The sequence below is a fragment of the Coenobita brevimanus genome, chromosome 5 (assembly GCF_032717465.1).
Source record: "Coenobita brevimanus isolate Jiangsu-jjx chromosome 5, ASM3271746v2, whole genome shotgun sequence".
Taxonomy (NCBI): Eukaryota; Metazoa; Arthropoda; class Malacostraca; order Decapoda; family Coenobitidae; genus Coenobita; species Coenobita brevimanus.
This window is the reverse complement of record NC_136958.1, coordinates 18208825-18231143: the sequence shown is the minus strand read 5'-3', so window position 1 is coordinate 18231143 and position 22319 is coordinate 18208825.

Below are 22319 nucleotides of genomic sequence, written 5' to 3'. Positions count from 1 at the left end.
GTTAATGCCAGGAAAGAATATCAAATGGTCTCTTGATATTTCCGGATTGGTCGGAATATATATATTATAAAAATATTTCATGGCTCGGAGTGATTTATTCACAACCGCAAACCGTGACACTGAATGGCTGTGGCTAGTAGTGTGCGCAGCTGCGACCAACTTGGATGGGATTGTGTGTTCAACGTGGCCGTGTAGTGCATGTGCACTACACGGCCACTCACCATCCACTCACTCGATGTAGTGCTGCTCTCGGGTGTCTGCCCTTTCCTCTCCACCCTTCTTTCCTTCCATTTTCTTCTGTCTTTCTTTCGTTCATTCTTTCCTTGTCCTTCAGCCTACGGGTGACTTTACACTCCCTCTTCTTTCTTTCCTTCATTCTTTCCACTTCCTTCTGCCTGTGGGTGACTCTACACTGAGTGACAAGCCAAATGATTTCCTGTGCACCAGGAAACCATTTACTAACCTGGGTGGTAACCATATAACCAAATTTTGGCGCCTAGTGGTTTAATGGGTAATTATTGCGCTCCAATCGGATTGAGCCGGTGAAGGTTTATACCCAAGGGTTGGTTGGGGTTGATTGCTCATGTAATGCCACTCAGGGATGAGTGAGGCTGGTCACTCTCATCTTAAATGTTGGGACCAACTCCCTAGCCCCGAGCTGCTACGCTCCTCATGGGGCAATGTAGGATTGGATGATGGATGGATATATATATATATAATTTTTTGTCTGACTGTCTGTTTGTTCACGAACTATTACTTCAATTTGCATTTTACCTGGTCTTAACCTACTGTACATACTTCGAATGCTTATGACCCAAGGAAGGTTTCACGGGAGTAAAAATTCAGATGTGGGTCATTTGTGGTCACCGGTTGAGTGTTCGTCTTTTTGGCTTGGGCAACGTAGGGTACCCCTGCAACCCACTTTTTCGCATGGTGACTCACATGACCTCCAGGTCGGATATAGGCTATGTGAGGTTGACTCGGAGGTCATTTTAGTTCACCGGTCGGAAGTCATTTTAGGTCACTGGTGATAGTAAACAAGTACGCACAAAAACTGTGCGTTAATCTGTGAAAGCTGAAATAGAAAGTTAATGGGCCTCTTATAATCCTTCTTCAAAAGCATGAGAGGTACAGTACATGGTCTTTCTGGAGTAGAACGAAATATTGAACCAGAACAAATGGGACCGGAGTGTTCGAGTTCTTGGTCTTATGACCAAAGGAAGGTTTTAAGACCAAAAAGACCGATGGTTTGAGGGAGGGGGGCAGAGTTGTAAGAGTCAGACAAATGAGAGAGAGAGAGAGAGAGAGAGAGAGAGAGAGAGAGAGAGAGAGAGAGAGAGAGAGAGAGAGAGAGAGAGAGAGAGAGAGAGAGATGGGGGAAGGGACAGGAGGAGGAAGATAAATAAGGAGGGGGAGAGGGAACACCGGGTAAACCTGCTAATATCTATCTATCTATCTATCTATCTATTTATATCTATATATCTATCAATCAATCAATCTATCTATCTATCTATCTATCTATCTATCTATCTATATATATATATATATATGTATATATATATGTATATATATATCTATCTATCTATCTATCTATATATATATATATATTCTGAACGAGGAGAGAGTATTGTATATATCTATATCTGCATCTATCTATCTAAGTATATCTACATCAATCTTCTATCTATCTATCTACCTATCATCATCATCATCATGCGGACCTCCTTTCCAACCCTAAGCGGGATGAGGAGCAACAACGTCCAGACAGCCTAAATTTCCCCAATTCAATCGGCCATACTTCCTTTCACTCATCATTCAAGCCCCCGGAATCCTGGCTCCTCAGATAGGCCAAAAAAAAAAAAAAAAATCAATACGTTCTATAGCTTCACATTTACCTATATGACAGAATCAGTCCGAACGTTGTCACGTTAAAAAGGAGTGTCAAATCCCTGGTTATGCTCTTCTCCCTACAAAATCATCCAGCCAACTGTCTCGTGTCAGTTCCTTGGCCGCAATTAGTTGCCTCCCATAGTTTTAAATGGAGCCTCTCATACGAGGCCACTGCGGTTGCCCGGCCGGCAACCAACTCCCGGAGGTGGCTCGCTCGCGCATATTAGTGTCCGCCACTGGAGGTTGCTGCCACTCGCTGTAAAGCATTTTTTCAAATCGAAGCTTTCGTATGGCTACACTATTTGCCGGCCCCTTCACACTGGGCCACCAGTGACGGCCACTGGTGGCCGTCACCGGTGGCCGCAACTGGTGTCCCAGTGTGAAGGGGCCGGCAACTAGTGTAGCCGTATGAAAGCTCAGATTTGAAAAAATGCTTTACAGCGAGTGGCAGCAACCGCCAGTGGCGGACACTGGTTGCGCGAGCGAGCCACCCCCCGGAGCTGGTTGCTGGCCGGCAACCGCAGTGGCCTCGTAAGAAAGGCTTCATTGAAAACTATGGGAGGCAACTAATTACAGCCACTGGTGGCGGCCACCGGTGGCCTCGTGTGAAAGCGGCCTTAGACTCACCAACTTCCATACCTCTCTTCTTCACACACTCATCCACCATATCCCTCCACCTTCTTCTTGGCCTACTTCGCCTCCTCTCTCCTTCAATTCGCTCAGATATACCTATTGCACCGCTGTATTGTCATCAATTCTCTCCACGTGACCAAACCATCTCAGTACATTTCTTCGATTCTGGTGTCCACAGACTTCCTCCCTCCATATGTTTTACGAATCACATTATTCCGTATCCTATCCACTCTCTGTACACAACATACATTCCTCAGCAATCCCATCTCCAATGCTCTTACTCCTGACTTTTCATTTTCACGCCACACCATAGTCTCATATCCGTATGTTAAAGTCGGCACTAATACTCCTTGATGTAAGCCTCGCACAGCGGCAAAACTCAAGCCTCTATTGTTTTTTTATCAAGGCCTTCATAGCACCAGCTACTTTCCTTCCTTGTGCCACTCTGCTTTCAACTTCTTTTGCACATTTTCCTCTCTTTTCTATCACTGTACCCAGGTATTTGAACTCTCTCACCAATACCAGTCTCTCTCTATTCGCTGTAACATCACACTGGGAGTCACCTTCTCTCTCAATAACCATCACTTTACTCTTTTCTACATTTACTCTTAAAGTATGACACTGAGAGACATCCGCAAAACTCTGCGCTAGTCTACTAAGCTCTTGTCCGGTATGTGCAAGTGTAACACCAGCATTCAAGAAATCTGAGACATTCCGTCCATCACCATTCATTACCAACGTCATCCCTTTCTCCATTACTTGTGTTTTTACTTCTCTCATCACTCCAGCCATATATATATATATACTGTATATATATATATATATATATATATATATATATATATATATATATATATATATATATATATATATATATATATATATATATATATATATATATATATTGAACAACCATGGGGACATCACACAACCTTATCACACGTCCACACTGATCGTGAAACAATCTTTTAGATGCCAATTAACCGTTACACATGACTCACTACCATCTACACAGTACATGTGCAAAGCCTTCAACATTCCTTCTCTCTCTACTTTGTTGTATTCTTTTCCAGATTCAAAAATGCCACCAACACCTTATAGTTCTTCTCACACTCCTTCTCCACTCTCTGTCTTACTGCAAATTATTTGATTCACACATCCTCTGCCATTCCTACACCCTGTTCATAACTCACTAGGACTTCTGGTATCTCTCTTACTTTCTCTATAATAATTCTTCCATATACCTTCCCTGCTACACTCAATAAACTTATGCTACGATAATTCTTGCACTCACTTTGCTCACCTTTATTTTTGTACAGGGGTACAATCACTGCCTTTTCCAATCTACTGGCAAAGTTTCATTCATGCATGCCTTCTTACATATCTCCAACAGGCACTTCATTCCACTCTCTCCACCACACTTAAGCATCTCCGCATGCACCTCATCAACACCAGCTGCTTTCACATTTTTCAGCCGTTTCACAGTGCTTTTCACCTGTGCGAGTGTCACGTCTCCTGGCACTGCATTCCTTCTCCTCACACCCCCAAAACCAATCATTTTTACAGCCGCTCTGCTCTCTCTATTCTCATTCATCAGGCTTTCAAAATATTCTTTCCATCTGGTCCTTACTTCATCTCCATGGGTTAGTAACCTGCCACCTGCATCCTTCACACTGTCACATTTCTTTCCCCTTTCACTTCTACATTTCCGCACTTCTTTCCAGAATAACTTCCTATTTTCAGATTAGTATGCATTCATTTTTCTCCCTAGCTCATCATTTACCTCCTTCTTTTCCTCTTCACTAGTCTCGTTACGGAATTCTTGCTCTCAGTATATTAAGTTCTTATTTCAACTGAATCCCTGTCCTGTAACCACTTTAGCCACTTCTTCCTCTTTTCCTCCACCGCTCTCTTAACCTCTTCATCCCACCATACCGTACCTTTCTTCTTTGTTGTTGCTCTTGCCACACCAGACATTGCTTTAGTATTCCTAACTAAGCAATCCCTGTATACATTCCACAAGCTATCCAGATACATTTCATTCCAGTTCACTGATTCTAACTCCTCACCTACTTTGGCCCTACATTCATCTGTCATTTCTTTGATCCTCAGCTTCTTGATACTCAGTTTCTCTCCCTGAAGGCTCCCCTCTCTCCCTCTCTTGGTCCACCTCACTCCTCTCAGCCTGATTTGGCATACCACAGTCATATGACCTGACAAACTTCCACATCTTCCTCTTACTGCCTCCGTATTCTCAACAATACCGAGCATCGATTTGTCAACAAGCTCGTAATCAATCAGGCTCCTTTCAACATGATCTCCATTACCGCTGCACTACGCATATTTATGTGCATCTTTGTGTTAAAAATAAGAATTACAAATGCACAACCTCCTTTCCTGACACATGTCCTTCAGTCGCTTCATTTTGTCATTCTCTCTCGGTACTCAGTTATTACCCATTATATCATTCACAGGACTAATGCCTACTCTACCATTCTTATCGCGCATTACAATCACTTTACGATTCCTGGACATTTCTCCTGCTACTTCATCCAGCTCATCCCTAAACCTGTCTTATAATCAATCAGTCCATCTATCTATCATCTATCTAAATCAATATATATATATATATATATATATATATATATATATATATATATATATATATAATCTATCTATCTATATCTATCTATCTATCTATCTATCTATCTATATATATATATATATATATATATATATATATATATATATATATATATATAATCATCATCAGCCGTTTGAGCGTCCACTGCAGGACCGGCCTATCCCTACCGAAGTGGGGACGATACAGCCAATGTATCTCTACCAAGTGGCTTAGGCTGTCTGGTAGATATTGTATATAGGGTGAGAAGTGCTTGTAGTGTTGTATTGGCTTTGGATGTGCGTGTAATCCGTGAACCAAGTGTAAACGGCCCGCGCAAGCCGACTGGGTGCAAGCATACTTATAGTATGCGACACTGGTTCAACCACAGCACCCCTGATGTCCGCCCAGCAGTGCCTTGCCAGAAGAATGCTCCCAAAGTTTATTACTCTGGCGGGGAGCGAACCCTCGTTCTTCAGTGTACGAAAACGCACACTTTACCACGGTACCAGAGGCTCCATATATATATATATATATATATATATATATATATATATAGGGCAGGGTGAGGAGTAGCAATGTCCAAACAGCAATAATGTTTCCTAATCCAGTGGGCCACGTTTCCATTCATTCATCGTTCAAACTCCCAGAATCTTGGCTCTATTGGATACGCCAAAAAACATTCACCACGTTTTGCAACTTCACATAAACTTATCCGATAGAGTCAATCCGGACGCTGCCTCGTTAAAAAAGGGTGCCAAATCCCTGATCCTGCACTTCTCACAACATTCATCCAGCTAGCTCGATCTCTTGTCAGTTCCCTATCCTCATCAACTTTAAAACCTCTCTTCCTTACACACTCATCCACCATATCTCTCAATCTTCTCTTTGGCTTGCCTCTCCTCCTCCCTCCTTCAAACTCACTCAGATATACCTTTTTCACCACTCTGTTGTTGTCCATTCTCTCCACATGACCATACCATCTCAGTACACTCTCTTCGATTCTGGCGTCCACAGACTTCCTCACTTCACATAATTCACGAATCACATTATTTCGTATCCTATCCACCCTCTGTACTCCACATACACTCTTCAGCAGTCTCATCTCCACTGCCCTTACTCCTGACTTTTCATTTTCATGTCACACCATAGTCTCACATCCATATGTTAAAGTTGGCACAAACACTCCTTCATGTAAGCCTCGCACAGCTGCAACACTCAAGTCTCTGTATATTATCAAGGCCTTCATTGCACCAGCTACCATTTTTCTTTGTGTCACTCTACTTTCAACTTCTTTTGCAGATTTTCCTCTCGTTTCTATCACCGTACCCAGGTATTTGAACTCTCTCACCAATTCCAGTCTCTCTCCATTTACCGTAACATCGCACTGGGAGTCACTTTCTCTCTCAGTAACCATCACTTTACTCTTTTCTACATTTAGTCTCAAGACACGACGCTCACAGACATCAGCAAAACTCTGCACTAGCCTACCAGGTTCTTGTCCGGTATTTGCAAGCAGTACTGCATCATCAGCTTACAAGACATTTGAGATATTCCATCCATCACCATTCATTACCAACGCCATCCCTCTCTTCATTACTCGTGTTTTTACTTCTCTCATCTCCCCCATCCATATATATATATATATATATATATATATATATATATATATATATATATATATATATATATATATATATATATATATATATATATATATATATATATATATATATATATTGAACAACCATGGGGACATCATACAGCCTTGTCGCACGCTCACACCGATTGTGAACCATTCACTTATATGCTTCACTTCCATCATAAAATCTCTTGATGACACCTAGCAGCTTATCATCTATACCGTACATGAGCAAAGCTTCCACAATCCTTCTCTGTCCACTTTGTCATATGTTTTTTCCACATCCAAAAATGCCACCAACACCTTATAGTCCTTCTTACACGCCTTCTCCACTATCTGTCTCATGCAAATATTTGATCCACAGATCCTCTGCCACTCCTAAAGCCAGAATGTTCATGGCTCACTAGGTCTTCTGAGATCTCTCTTATTTTCTCTATAATAATTCTTCCATATACCCATATACCTTCCCTACCACACTCAATAATTTTATGCCACGATAATTCTTGCACTGACTTAGCTCACCTTTTTTTCTTTTTTTGTACAGGGGTACAATCACAGCCTTTATCCATCCTATTGGCACAGTTTCACTCATCCATGCCTTCTTACATATCTCCAACAAGCACTTCATTCCATTCACTCCACTCCACTTAATCATCCCTGCATACACCTTATCAACCCCGGCTGCTTTCCCATTATTCAGCCGCTTGACAGCACTCTTCACCTGTGCGAGTGTCGTATCTCCTGGCATTGCATACCTTCTCTGCACATCCTCAAAACTAATCATATTTACAGCCGCTCTGCTTTCTCTATTCCCATTCATCTGTCTCTCAGAACATTCTTTCCGTCTGATCCTTACTTCATCTCCATGGGTTAATCTACCGCCTACATCCTTCACACCATCACATTTCTTTCTGCTTTCACTTCTACATTGTTGCACCTCTTTCCCGAATAACTTTCTATTATCAGAGTAGTTTGCATTCATTTTTCTTCCTAGATCATCATTTACCTCCTTCTTTTTCCTCTTCACTAGTCTTTTTACGTGCTCCTTACTCTCAGTATATTCTGTTCTTATTTCAACTGATCCCCTGTCCTGTAATCATTTTAGCCACTTCTTCCTCTCTTTCTCCACTGCTCTCTTAACCTCATCATCCCACCTGCCGCCGTGCCTTTCTTCTGTGTTGTTACTCTTGCTGCACAACACACCGCTTTAGCATTCCTAAGCAACACCTATGGTATATATATGTATATATATATATATATATATATATATATATATATATATATATATATATATATATATATATATATATATATATGTATATATATACTGTATATATATATATTGCAGTTAAAACACAGAATTTAGTCAGAACTGGTTTAAACTAGTAAAAACCAGAAGTCACATTTCTTGTACTTAGCAATTAGTATTACCTAGGCAGAACTAGTTGCACCAAAGGAGGCTGGGTAAAATACGAAATGACGGACTGGAGAGATTTCATACCTAGTTTTACCTAAACTCTTCAGTCAAAACTAATGTCAACAACTCCTCTGTCTGAGAAAACTAGGTGTTCCGGTATTTACCTGCCAGACACCTCAGTGAAAAGTAGATGCTATAAATTATGTTTATCTTATCCACATGATAAGATTAGCGATATCTTGATCGTATATTTAATCCACTTCGGTGTAGTGTGAAAATAGTGTCATGCCTATTAAGATACTTGACGACCAGCATAGCTGTCATTAACAGTAGTAACAGTCGGGTCATGTTTGGTTCATATGGTTTGGTCATATGGTTGGCCGACTCAGTCACTCAGCCACCATGGTTGTTGTGTGGGGTGGTTTGTTCGCCTTCAGTTGGTTGATCGTGAGATGTCAGGAGTGATAACATCATGCTCCTGACTCCAGTGCCGAGATACTCAACTAAATGGCAACTTCCAGCTCACTTGACCATCCTGGTGAACCAGGAACAGAAACTTGATGGAAGGAGAAGTTTTTACAAACCATACTGAAGTGGGACAAAGGCAAAGTATCACACTAAAACATACTTAAGACAAGTATGCTTTACTTCTCTAGGAGGTGAAAGGCGCTAAAATTGCTGAGAAGAAAACTACAATACAGAAGACTAAAGCGGCTTGATGGTTTTGAAATTGGTGGTGTTCAAAAACTGATTGCTAAAAGTAACAAAGATGAGGGTCGTTACTACTTGCCTGCTCCTGAGATATTTGAGGTAATTAAAACATCTCATTTAGCTATTGGTCATTGTGGTTGAGAATGACTAAAATGTGAAATTGCTAGAATTATGCAAATGTTACAGTTGGTATGATTATGTTCTTCTTGTCCATGTGTGAAGTGTGCCGAAGCAAGAAAAAAAAAAAAAAGATTTGTCTCCGAACCTATCTTACATTCCGAGCTAAATAGTCGGTGTCAAGGGGACCTAATAGACATGCAGACACTACCGGATGGAAAATATAAGTTCATAATGGTATACCAGGATCATTTGACATAGTTTTTGATACTTCATGCATTGCAGTGTAAACGCGCCGAAGAAGTTGCATATCACCTCGTTGACATTTTTTTTTTTGTAATATTTGGAGCACCATCTATTTTGGACAGTGATAACGGGAGAGAATTTGTGAACACTGTCATAACGTCCTTAGCTTCTTTGTGGCCAGAGTTGAGAATTGTGCATGGAAAACCAAGACATAGTCAGAGTCAAGGGTCTGTGGAAAAGGCAAATCAGGATATTGAAAATATGTTGAGTGGATGAATGAAAGACAATAATACAATAAAGTGGTCCGAAGGTCTACGTTTTGTTCAATTTATGAAGAACAGAGCCAAGCATTCTGGCATAAATCAAATCCCATACAAAGCAATGTTTGGTGCTGAAGCAAAGGTTGGCCTGGCAACAACGTGCCTTCCATTAGAATTAAGTAAAAACTTACATAGTGAAGAGGATCTAGAGAAGATCATTGCAAAGGTGGATAAGGAAACCGTAAGTGGAACTACTGATGATTTGCAGAGTATAGGTGAATTTAACATAAACATAATATCTGACACTAAATCTGAAGTAATCTCGTGTTGTGTGTGTGAAAAAAAGACAAGTGAAAATGTGGGTCTAATATTCATGTAATACATGGGATAGAAATGGAGAGCGTCAAGGAGGGCTTAGCCCTTTAACCGCGGGTGTCATTCCAGAATGACAGTGACAAAACTGCACCAAACCGCGGGTGTCATTCTGGAATGATCGTGAATATTTTGAACACCGCGCGTTTTCCCGGCGCGCAAATATTCTCACGCAAGAGTAGCTGTCGAGTTCTTTCACGCCAGCCATCCCACACCTCCCTCCTCCAACCCCGAGGGGGCCCCCCCCACCCCTGCCCTGACCCGCATCAGTCAGTATCTGTCCAGCTCTGTGCTTGATAATGGCGCTCCGTCCCGACTCATCGTCGCTCGCTTCCTCCTCTACAATGATTAGTGTTAGTGTTCCCTCTACCTCTACACCGGTAAAGGAACTGCCGACGGCGAGGCAGAAGGGGTTGAGCACTCCTGAAATTAGAACTGAGCTGGACAAAACTGTAAGTACTACTCTTGATTGTGGCAGTGAAAGTGACACACTCACAGCAAGCAGTGATGATTTGGCAGTGATTGGTGGTGAACCATTTTCCATTGATAGTGACAGTGATGAAAGTGATCGTGTTGTTTCCCCCCCACCACCCCCAACTTACTCTGGGAAAGGAAAGGCTCCTATGGGCAAATCTGGTATTGCACGTGGGAAGGGAGTGAAGCGCAGGCTCACGTCTCCCACACCAGGCCCTAGTACGCATTTCCCATCAATTTCCCATTCCCCTAGCCCTATTGCCCTCACATAATCATCATCATCATCTGTCGTGCCCTCTCCTCAGTCTACATCATCTGAGGAGTACGAATTACCAAAGCCTGCAAAGCGAGGGAAGGCAGGCCGTGCAGGCAGGCCTAGAACAAAGGGGATGCCTGGCAGTTGGAGGGCAAAGCTGGGCGATAAGCAAGGAGATAAGCGAGGTGATAAGCGGGGTAGAAAGGGTCAAGTTTCACCACGCACCAGGTCAGAAACCCCCCCGCCTGCCCCCCCGCTCAGCTCCCTCACCCTCGCCACCCCCCCACTCACTGCCCCCGCACTCACCCCCCTCCCTGTTGCCTCCTGCCTCACCCACCTCCCGCTTGCCTCCTGCCTCACCTCCTGCCTTACCCATTGCCTCCACCTCAGCTCCTTCTCACGGGGAAACGAGTGGAATGCAACCTGCCCCTGCCACTGAACCACGCACAGGGCAAGTGGATGCATTTGTTTGGTCTGACGGTGCAGATTTTCAGCCACACAATCCACCGTTTGATATGACAAATGCTGGAATACAGCCTGCCTTCCCATGCAACGCAGGAGATGACTTTGTTGATTACTTCCTGGCCTTCATGGATGATGAAATCGTGCAGCATGTCAGCGATGAGACCAATAGGTATGCAGCTCAATGTGCAGCAGAAGGGCTGGGACCTATTGGCTCACCAAAGCAAGTGTCGTGGTTGCTTGTCAGGATCAGAGAGCTGTATGTGTTCTTTGCACTAATGTTTTTGATGCCCCATATAAAGAGACATGAGTTGGGGGAGTACTGGCTCGTGGATGACATAACTACTATCCCAATATTCGGGAAGTATATGTCACGGGATCGGTTCCGACAGCTGCTTGGATACCTGCACTTCGCTGACAATGCAAACCCGTCCCAAACTGACCCTTTGTGGAAAGTGAGGGATTTTCTCAACAGGATTAGGGATCGATTTATGCGATTTTTCCGGCCTATGCAGAAAGTCGTCATAGACGAATCCCTGGTATTGTTCAGAGGACGTCTCAAATTCATGCAGTACATCCCCAGCAAACGCCACCACTTTGGGATAAAGTTCTTTGTGCTGTGTGACTGTGAGACGGGGTATATCCTGGATTTTGTCATCTACTCGGCTAGCACAACGGATGTGAACAGGAAAGACCCCCTTGGCTTCTCTGGCTCCGTTGTAAAAGTGCTGATGGAGAGGTATTTTGGTGGTAATCATGTGCTGTACACAGACAATTACTACATAGCACCGAAACTCTCCAAATACCTTGCTGAACACGGCATTGGCACTGTTGGCACTGTACGGAGCTATAGGAAAGAGTGGCCTAGTTTCCCCGAAGCATCATCATCATCCAGGGGAGATGTTCACCTGAAGAAGTCAGACAAGCTTCTTGCGATCAGGTGGCATGACAAGAAGGTCGTGAATATGATCAGCACCATCCACAAGGGGGAATTGAAGAGAACTGGGAAGGTCAGCTACAGGACGGGAGAGCCAATCATGAAGCCTGATGCCGTCATTGATTATAATGTAAATATGAGACTTGTTGATAAGTCTGATATGATGATTGGCGAAATCGACTGTCTCAGGAGAAACACCCGATGGTACAGGAAGGCTTGCCTGCACATGCTCGATATGTGCATGCTCAACGCCTTCATTCTCTACAAGACACAAGTCGGGGGCATAAGGCAACCATCACTGAGACAGTTTTCCAAGACTGTCGTGCAGGCGCTACTTGCACGATTTGGTCAGGTGACGGCATTGATCCCGAGGCGACACTCTGACACACAACCTGACTGTCTTGAGTGCCGCAATTACATGAGCCGGCACCAGCTTGTGAAATTGCCTCTTACAGCAGGCGGCAGGTTGTCACAGGGCCGCTGCAGAGTATGTTCTACCACCACACGGAGGCCTAGGACGAGAAAAATGAGCACACACCAGTGCCTGGAATGCCAAGTCGCTCTATGTGTAACTCCGTGCTTTGCCGAGTACCACTCTCTGAGTAAATACTGAAAGTGACAGTGATTTATAGTGATGCGACAGTGACGTGCTTTGCTAATAATTGTATAATGGATAATGTAGTAATAAGGGATATTTTGCCTAGAAAAAAAAGGAAATATTGGCCAGTATAATAAGTGATATTGTAATAAGAGAATCTGCGGCACTTGTGGAATTCTGCGGCACTTATGTAATTCTGTGATGCGCCAGTGACGCAATATAGTAATAAGTGCATTGTAAATATAATGTATATTGCCCATATTATATGTAAAATAATATTAGAAGTTAGAAAGAATGAAAAGATCGCATGAAACGTCAGTGAGCGGGTGCCGCCGCAGGGAAGTGCGTGTCGCAGTGAAGAGCGGGCGCATCCGCAGGGAAGTGCCTTTTACCTACCTCAGTGAACACAGAGTGGGTGTTTATCGTATGTACAGTGTTCATATATGTTTATATTACTATTATGAGAGAGTGGTTGGCATTTGGTACTGGTGCGTGGGGCGTAAAATAGTTATTTCACACCCCTCACTTCTAACGGCTCTCCCCGTCCTGTGAAAGTCAACAAAGTCATGAAACCTACATCAATGGAAAGCTGAAGGTTAGTACTTTCTAATGGTACCTTATTTTTTTTCTCTAGCTTTATTCTGTGCAGAGTTATTATGGTTTAAAGGTTTGTTTACATTTGGCTGAAACCCCCGCGGGAGAGGACAGTCAGACCAAAACAATACCCGCGGTTAAAGGGTTAGGGTCGGAAGTTATGTGTCCTACCTGTTATACTGAAGCACGAATATCTCATGTTTAGCAAGTAGCAGGCAGTAGTTTGTAGAAGCAGGCAAAAAGAATGAAGACAGTATCTGATGCCTCTCACCTTCCATCAAGTAATGGGGAAAATGTAACTACCATTTCCAGAAGCTGACAGGGGAAAAGTAAATCTTCGAAACATTGCAGTTGTTATAATTAGAAGTGAAGATGGAATGTATAAATTAGGAACTAAAGACGGTTTTCTCTTGAAACTGTACAGTCGGTCTGAATTTGATACCAGTAAGTAGTCATTACTGACCTTGATTGATGTCCCTGAAGGCAATGAAATATCGTTAAGAAGTGCTGCGCTTTGTAAAGTGTGGGAACAGGACAAGGTTTCTTTAGATGTCATTGTACAAAACACTGTGCAACCAACATATGCCAATGCAAGAAACGTAAATTGTTATGTAATACAAAATGTCACAACAGTATGCCATGCATAATTAAACAATGCAGTTTATTTTTTCTCAGTATTTTTATCTACATAATATTTTTACTCAGCATGAGTCGGTGCAGTGGAACTTAAAGGTATTAGTATAGTGAAGGTGTAATTATCGGTTTTAATAAAGTAAAGAATCCTGACAGTGTATATTATTTTTGCGTATGTTATTAAAAGTTTGCAAAATTTAAATATCTTTGTCCATTTTTACCTGTATTCATTGTGGTGATTTGTTAAATCTAGTTTCGTCATACAAAGCTGTTGCTGAAACTAGTTTTAACTAAAACGTTCAGCTTAAACTAGATTGAACCTTTTTAATCTTGACAATCGGGTTTTCCCCAACATCCTTTGGTGCAACAAGTTATGCCTAGGTAATGCTAGTTGTTCACTAGTACATTGGTTTTGACTAGTTTAAACCAGTTCTGACTAATTTCGTGTTCTAACTGCTCTCTCTCTCTCTCTCTCTCTCTCTCTCTCTCTCTCTCTTTATAATTTCTTGAAATTTTTAGGGACAGGATTCTAGAACGGTGCCAACTTAGAGAGAATGGGGTCCCTCATTCCCAGAACATATTTACATGAGTTACTTGAGAGGAGCATGTAGAGTGACGTGGAGGGACAGGTTGACGAATGAAGAAGTGAAGGAAAGCTGTGGGGTGGATGTGGATGTGGTTGAGAAGATTAGGAGAAATACACTGATGTGGTTTGGACATGTGAAGAGAATGGAGAATGAAAGACTGACTAAGAGGGTGCATGTGGGTGAGGTGGAGGGAGGGAGAGGGAGAGGTAGACCGAGGATGAGGTGGAGGGATGGAGTTAAGAGGCATATGAGGGAGGGGGGGGTGAGTTGGTGGGAGGGTAGTCAAATGGTGGGTGACAGAGCGACTTGGAGGCGTTTTGTCTGCGGCCACCCTTTGCGGGATTAGGGCGTCGAGCTATAGATAGATAGATAGATAGATAGATAGATAGACTTTTTTCTCTACTTGAACTTGGTGGTGGTGTTAGACTTGTTATTCTTATTACCAGCTGTCGTTGCCACGGCTGCAAGACTATATTTCTGGGATGAATGGCTTAAAAAGTACTATGAATGTACTCTGCGCCGGGTATCAGGGGGCACATTTCTCATATATTCGATTTAGACATTGAAAATGATTTTATAGTCAGTAATATATAATAACTGTTGAAAATGGACACGGAACCACGAAGAGCCAATTATCTCAAGACACCTTTCCCAATTTGTAAATTAGAGCATTCAAGAAGACTTTATATAGCGCTGTAATGATTAAAAGACAGGCTTGGTTGCGAAACTACGAAACGAGAAAGCAACCATAACCATTAAAGCATTTTACTGTTCTGATCTGAACATTGTTATGGTACGGGACAAGTTGGGTTCGAACATACCCACCCTCCTGTTACGCATGTAGGAGAGACAAGGATCGTTTCAGTCGATAACGGGTCACATTACCAAAAACAGACTACAGTAATGTCATGCATTTCTCGCAAATGTTGTCTCTCTAATTGTTATTTCATTCTCACTTCCTCCAGTCGATTGTATTCAGTTTGAGGAAGCGCCATGTAGTGTGGGATTTAAAGAAGGTTATATCCAACTCTCGTAGTTGAGAGTGTCTGTTAAAACTAACTGTAATTGGCAGTAACAAAAACCAAATATAAATGACATCCTAGTAGTGAAGAGAAATATAGGCTGTCTGAGAGCTGCATTAACACACCCAGGCTCCTATACTTATCTCCAACTGAATACAATTATCTGTTACTGTACTAGCCCAAGTAAAGTACAAGAGTACCATTGAGCATCAGAGGAATAACGAGGTGTGCGAGTGTTAATAAAAAAACAGTGAGAGAAGCAGCGGAATTGTAATGGTAATGGCGGGATAATGTCGCCTCTGATTACGTCATTAGCATCCACTGATGTGTTCAATTAGTGCTGTGACTTGTTGATGAAAATCGTTGTTTTACTGTTCTCCTGTTGTTACTGTTAATACTATTTTTATTGCTGCTGATAATGTTATTCTCGTTGTTATTACGAGCGAGCGAGCGAGCGAAGCGAGTGAGCAAAGCTTCCTGTCAGTTAAGTTTGGAAAGAACTGTCAGGCACAACCTGGCCCGGCCCGACCCAACCGTCACGCTAAGCAGAAGCTAATTACTTTACTCCTATGTGAAGTAGAGCTGAAGTTCTTTGTGCTTGTGATACGTTCATTCAATAAATTATAATTTCAACTAAAAATTCACTCATAAAGGCATAGGAACCCCTTAGAATCTCGAGTTTTCCGAGGGAGTGTTCGGCTCTAATCAGTGAAGACCTCAATTACGAAATCAAAGTTCAAAATATTTTTCGTCATGACACTGGGTTTTTGGCATCACCTCTAGCAATTAAATATCGAAGATTCCACCTATAATTTCATATCAGAGGGAAATTGTGATAACATGGCGCTCGTTCGCTCGTCACGTGCTCCCAAAACGCATTATACTGGTTGATAATCTTGTTTGTGATTTTTGTTGCTGTTGCATTTTTGTCATCATCGTCGTTGTTGTCGTTGTCGTCGTCATTCTTGTGGTTGTTATTGTTGTTGCTGTGATCTCTGGCTGTATTGTATGTGAACCGTATGCTTTCTGCGTATTGGTCATCATTTTATCACACTCTATTCTCTCGAATTTTTAGTTTCAGTGACGACATTGTATTGAACACTTTCATCCCAGTGCTATTGTTTTATTTATTTATTTATTTATTTATTTTTTTTTTGGGTGTGTATGTCCGGACGATAACAATCATGTAGGGATTTTTTTTTTTTTTTAGCATTATTATCATTTCCAGCAGAGAACTCTCCTAAAATTAATAAAATCACCCAGTTACCCCAACACCAGTACAACAAGAAAAACGTCCGGAGTATTAAACAGAAGAGGTGCCGTAGCACTCTAGCCAGTTCAGACCAGCGCAGCAGATGTTTTGTTAATCATATTGGTCTATCGAACATAACAAGCGGGGACACATTCTACATCTTGGTGGGTGATACAGCATAGCACCAAAACTGTTTTCTTTTTTGTATAAAATTATAGGTGAACTTGAATCTACATACATACTGTAGTTAGAAACCTTATGAAACAGTGATAAGTGTTGCTTCGGTGGTTTTACTTAATAAAAGCCAAAGCATTTGCATACGAATGGGTATCGCCCATCATGACTATAAAATTAGGTCAGTAATCATTTTGGTAATCAGAGGGATATCATCGCAGGTTCGCCTAAACTGAAAAAAAAAAAAAAAAAATGCCTCCCTCCCCTCCGGAATTCAGTGTCTCTGCATTCCTGTTTTTAAAAATGAAAAAAGAAAAAAAAATAATCATTTCTCAAGTGGAGGCATATCATCGTAGCTTCACCAAAATTATTACCCAACAATCCAGATATCCTGGGACACTGCCCACAAAGTTTGGATACAATTTTCCACTTGATTTTAAGATATCTAGGCAACAGACAAGCACACATATAGACACACAGACACAGGCAGTTACATAATTGTCTCACCTGGCGGGCGATAAAATTCGCCAAGAAATTGTAGCGCAGACTATTAAAGCTGCAATAGGCTAAGCACATCTTTGGAAAGCTTAAGGACAAGTAGCAGGAGTTATGTAAGTGACATGTCTCAAAGTGTACCAAATATATTAGTAATAAAAATGGATAAAAGTTCGTAACTGAGCACCAAAACTGGTTTATCGCAAATATCACCGAAAAGCTAATGCGATATTAACAGACACGCTCGCTCGAACATGCTCCTTACTTAAAGGCGCGGACATTTACAGTTTGATATTAAAGGTTCTTTTGTGGTTGGGATGTGCTTTGAGTAACTGTGTTCTGGAGGGAAGGCAGATTGCCGCGCTTGAGGCGAATAAATGCGCTGTAGAGTGTCATTGTACATTGTAAGAATCACGTATATGAGGTGGGTGAGCTCTGAGTTGAAGAGTGGCATTATAAAGTGCTGATTGTATTATGAAAGTGAGGTGCATGAGGTATGTGTGTTGAAGAGAAATGGCACAGTCTGTTGTGAGAAGGAGGTGGTTTAAAGGGCGGCATTGCAGTAAAGGCTGAGTATGCTGTGGAAGCGATGTGTAGTAAGAGTTTGAGTATGTTGTGGAGAGACAGTATCGTGAGAGTAGATGCATGAGGAGAATAAGCGTATTGATGTGTAGGCAGAGCGTTTTTTGAAAGTGATATGCTTGAGATGAATAATTGTATTCAGGCGTGAACGACTTAACAATGTTATAAAGTGTAAAGGACATTACAAACAACAAGACTATGCCGGTATTTCACACAGCAATCAAGTCTATCATAAAAACCCCATCACTTTTACTCATTTGTCAGTTATTCAGCCGCGCAATTAGTCGCGCAGTGCTAATTATATTGTAGTGCAAGACATTACCGGGAAAAGGATGACAAAAACTTCTGAAATACATTCACATTCACTGTTTAACGAGAATGAAATTACCTGTTTACATGGAGCTTGGGTGACTGGAAAGGGAGGAGAGGGGAAACGGGAAAATTGGGTAAGAATTGTTGGAGAAGAGGGAAGTGGGATATGAAGAAGGGGAGACTGCAAGGGCGGGGGGGGGGGGGTTGAAGGATGAAGAGAGAAAGAGAGAGAAGAGGAAAGATGGGGAAGAGGGATGGGGGGTTGAAGGGAGGGAGGGAGGAACATAGAGACATGTGTAGAGGATGGTAATAGAGAGGTGATGAGGAAAGGAGATGATGCAGAAGGTGAAGGGAGGTGGGGTAAAGAGAGAAGGAGAAAAAAAGGAAGAGACTGAAGACAGAAGGGAGGAGGAGAACAGGGAAGGGAAGTCAGCGAATGTTGATGATGATGGGAAAGCAATGCGGAGCTGAGCAAAGGTGATGCCGAAGGAAGGTGGAGTAGGGAGTGATAGGAGAGTGAAATGGGAAGGAGAAGGAAAAGGAAGAATTGACAGGGACGGGAGGGCGAGGGGTGAGGAAAGAAGAATTGTTAGGGAGGGAAAGGGGAGAGACAATGGGGAGGACGTGGGGTGAAGAGAGAAAGAAATGTAATGAGGCTAAGAGTGAGAAGTGGAGAAAGGAGTGATGATGCGGTGTGGAAGGTGGAGAAAAGATGAGGCGAAAAGAGAGAGAGAAAGAGAAGTCAATGGGGTAGGGGAGGGGAGGGGAAGGGATGGAAGGTTGGTATGTGTATATGAGAGAGAGAGAGAGAGAGAGAGAGAGAGAGAGTATGAATGTGAAAGTGAAAGTGTTGTAAAAGTCAGTGTGACTGAGAATGTGAGTGTGCGAGTAGCAGTAAGAATAAGGGCTAGTGTGTTTGTGAATGTAGAAGAGTGAGTTGAGTGTATGAGTGAATGTGTGATTGCGAATTGGCAAGTGTGAGAGTGAATATAAATATGAATGTGAGTGTGGATATGAGTGTGTGTGAATGTTATTCAGGGTGTAAGTGTGACTCTCAGTGTAAATGCAAGTGTGACTGTGAGAGAGTGAGTAAGAATCAGAGTAAGTGTGATTTTAAGTTTGTGGGTGAATGTGAGAGTGTGAGCGTAACAATGTCATTGTAAGTGAGTGTGATTATGTGGGTGAGTGTGAGAGTGTGAGTGTATGAGTATGTGTTGGTGCGCGAGTGTGGGTGTGTTTGTATGAGTGAGAGAGAGAGAGAGAGAGAGAGAGAGAGAGAGAGAGAGAGAGAGAGAGAGAGAGATGAAGAGAGCAATTGTGGGAAGATGGAGAGTACAAAGAACACTGACAGAGCAGTAACTCAGTAACCTCGAGAGTCTTCTTAAAACTGAATAAAATTAAGTATTGTTATCATGAACAATGTTTTAGTTTTCTCACAGCAATGACATGTTTTTATTCTTGCAACCTCCAGGATAATAAACTCAGCTAAGAAGAGACTTACGGGAGTGATGAATGGAGGAGAGTGTGTAAAGGTAGAATTTAAGAGGGGTGAGCTCAATTTAGTTTGATATGATTTGGTGCATGGAGGGAGAGTCTTGAGAGTTGAGGATTTCTTGTCTGTTCTGTTAAAGAAGCTCTCTTGCATCTCTTACTTACCCGTTTGTTTCTTGATATAGTACGCAAATATTCACCTGTATGTATTTCTTTTACAACATTCGCATATTGAAAAGATATAAAAAGAATACAAAAACGGGACTTAGGTGTATGATGCAAAATGACGGTACACTGAATAACAAGAGGTTCTAGAAATCCTCCTACAGCGAGTAGTATACGAGTCCTTCAGGCTTACAACTGACCTCTCACTTGGCCATTTCATACTACATATTACATTCTGGTAATTGACTGAATTTTTTTTATTGAGTTCTTTATTTAGCCAAAACAAATACAAAATATTTTACAATGGATCCGTAAATTGAAAAGTGGCTGAGCCTTTGAGAGTAGAAGCTCTCGTAAAAGGCACCTGTAATTTAACAACATCGAAATGATCCTCAGAACATTTGACTTTTCTTAAATTGTGCTGATTATCTCTTTATCAGAACCAAAGTGATAGTACCAAATCAACTCCAAACAAAATTAATAAAATAGTTAAAAAATTAGAATTCCTTATACAGTAAAATAGCTAAGATTTGTTATATAGAATTGTCCTTAATTCTAAATTAAAATAATAAAAAAATATAAAAAAATGTGGGATGAATTGCATTCAGACAATTATATACACATACACATACATATAGACATTCACATACGCACAATACATCCAAACACATGCACGTAATCATTTATACATGAATACATATACACATACACACATACATAATTACACATTCAAATAACATACATAATTACACATTCAAATACATATACATAATACTAAACTTGCATTACAAATACAATAAAAAGATCACACTTATACAAACAGATACAAATCCGTAAATACTCAAACAAATATATTTATAATTACACAACCTGTACACATATATTAATACACATACATACATAATGTATACTTACCTACATACCTTAGCACATACATACATACATACTTACATACATACATACATACATACATACATACGTACATACTGTACATACGTACATACCAATACATACATACGCACATACATACATACATAAACATATGCATACATATACATACAAACATATACCCTATTAACCCTGCATACAGTATACGTACATACATACATACATCCACATATACATGCATATATATATATACATACACATTCATTTGCATGTACTAATGCTACAAGCCATGAGTACATAACATACCCAGTACAATAAACGTAAAAACAATTATTTAAAATTATTTTAGTCTCAAGGTTACGAATATGATGGCGTATACTAATTTTAAAGCAACCTCCACATAGCACACAGTTATTTGGGTTAGCTAAAATTATTAGATGTGAAAAATAGTCCTCATTTACACGTGATGACTATAGGCTTGAAATAAATATTCTTTCAGTGATTTCTTAAAGTTTGAGATGTAGTCCTTCACTCGTATATTTAATGGCAATTTATTCCAGATCTTCACTCCCTGATACAGTATCGACGTTTGTGACTGTGATGTGGCCATTAATGGAATTTTCAAATCGTGATTATTTCTTAAATTATAATTTCTGTTAGAGTGGTACTGGAACATGTTATCACTGATATAACCATTGAGAGATTTATATACAAAGAGAGCATTACAGTATCGACTTATGTCATCTATTTTTAACAATTTCATTTAACAAAAAAGGTTGTTCGTATGACAGAACTTAGGACGTTTGGCAATTGTTCTAACAATCTTTTTTTTGGGGGGGCAATTCGAAGTGGAATAACTTTAGATTTGCCAGAAGTTGCCCATACTGAGTGGCAATAGAAAATGTTAGGATACACTAAAGAGTAATATATTAGTTTTAGTGCTTTGGTGTTTAGTATGTGGCGAGTTAATTTCATTATACCACATTGCTTGTTTATCTTAGTGACCACATTTTGAATGTGTACGTTCCAGGAAAGATGTTTATCAACAATTACACCTCAAAATTTACTATGATCAACCTCTTTCACCACACACTCGCCTATTCTTAATGGATCCCGATGCTGTGGTATATTTTTCTTCCGATAAAAATTGATAAACGTTATTTTATTGGTATTTAATTTAAGTTTATTATTAGTTATCCATCTGTTAATACTGATTAGTTCCATTATTCATTATATGGGTCAGGTAGTGAAGACTCTGGTGACTAGCATAGATTGTACAATCATCAGCGAAAATTACGAATTTGAGATTCTTACTAGGGTAGACAGTGTCATTTATATATAAAAGTAACAACAGTGACCCCAAAATGGATCCCTGCGGAACTCCATAGGAAATTATCTTTGTGTCTGATGTTTGTTCTTTAAACTGGACAAACTTTTTGCGATTTTTTAGGTATGAGTGGAACCATAAAAGGGAAATATCTCTGACACC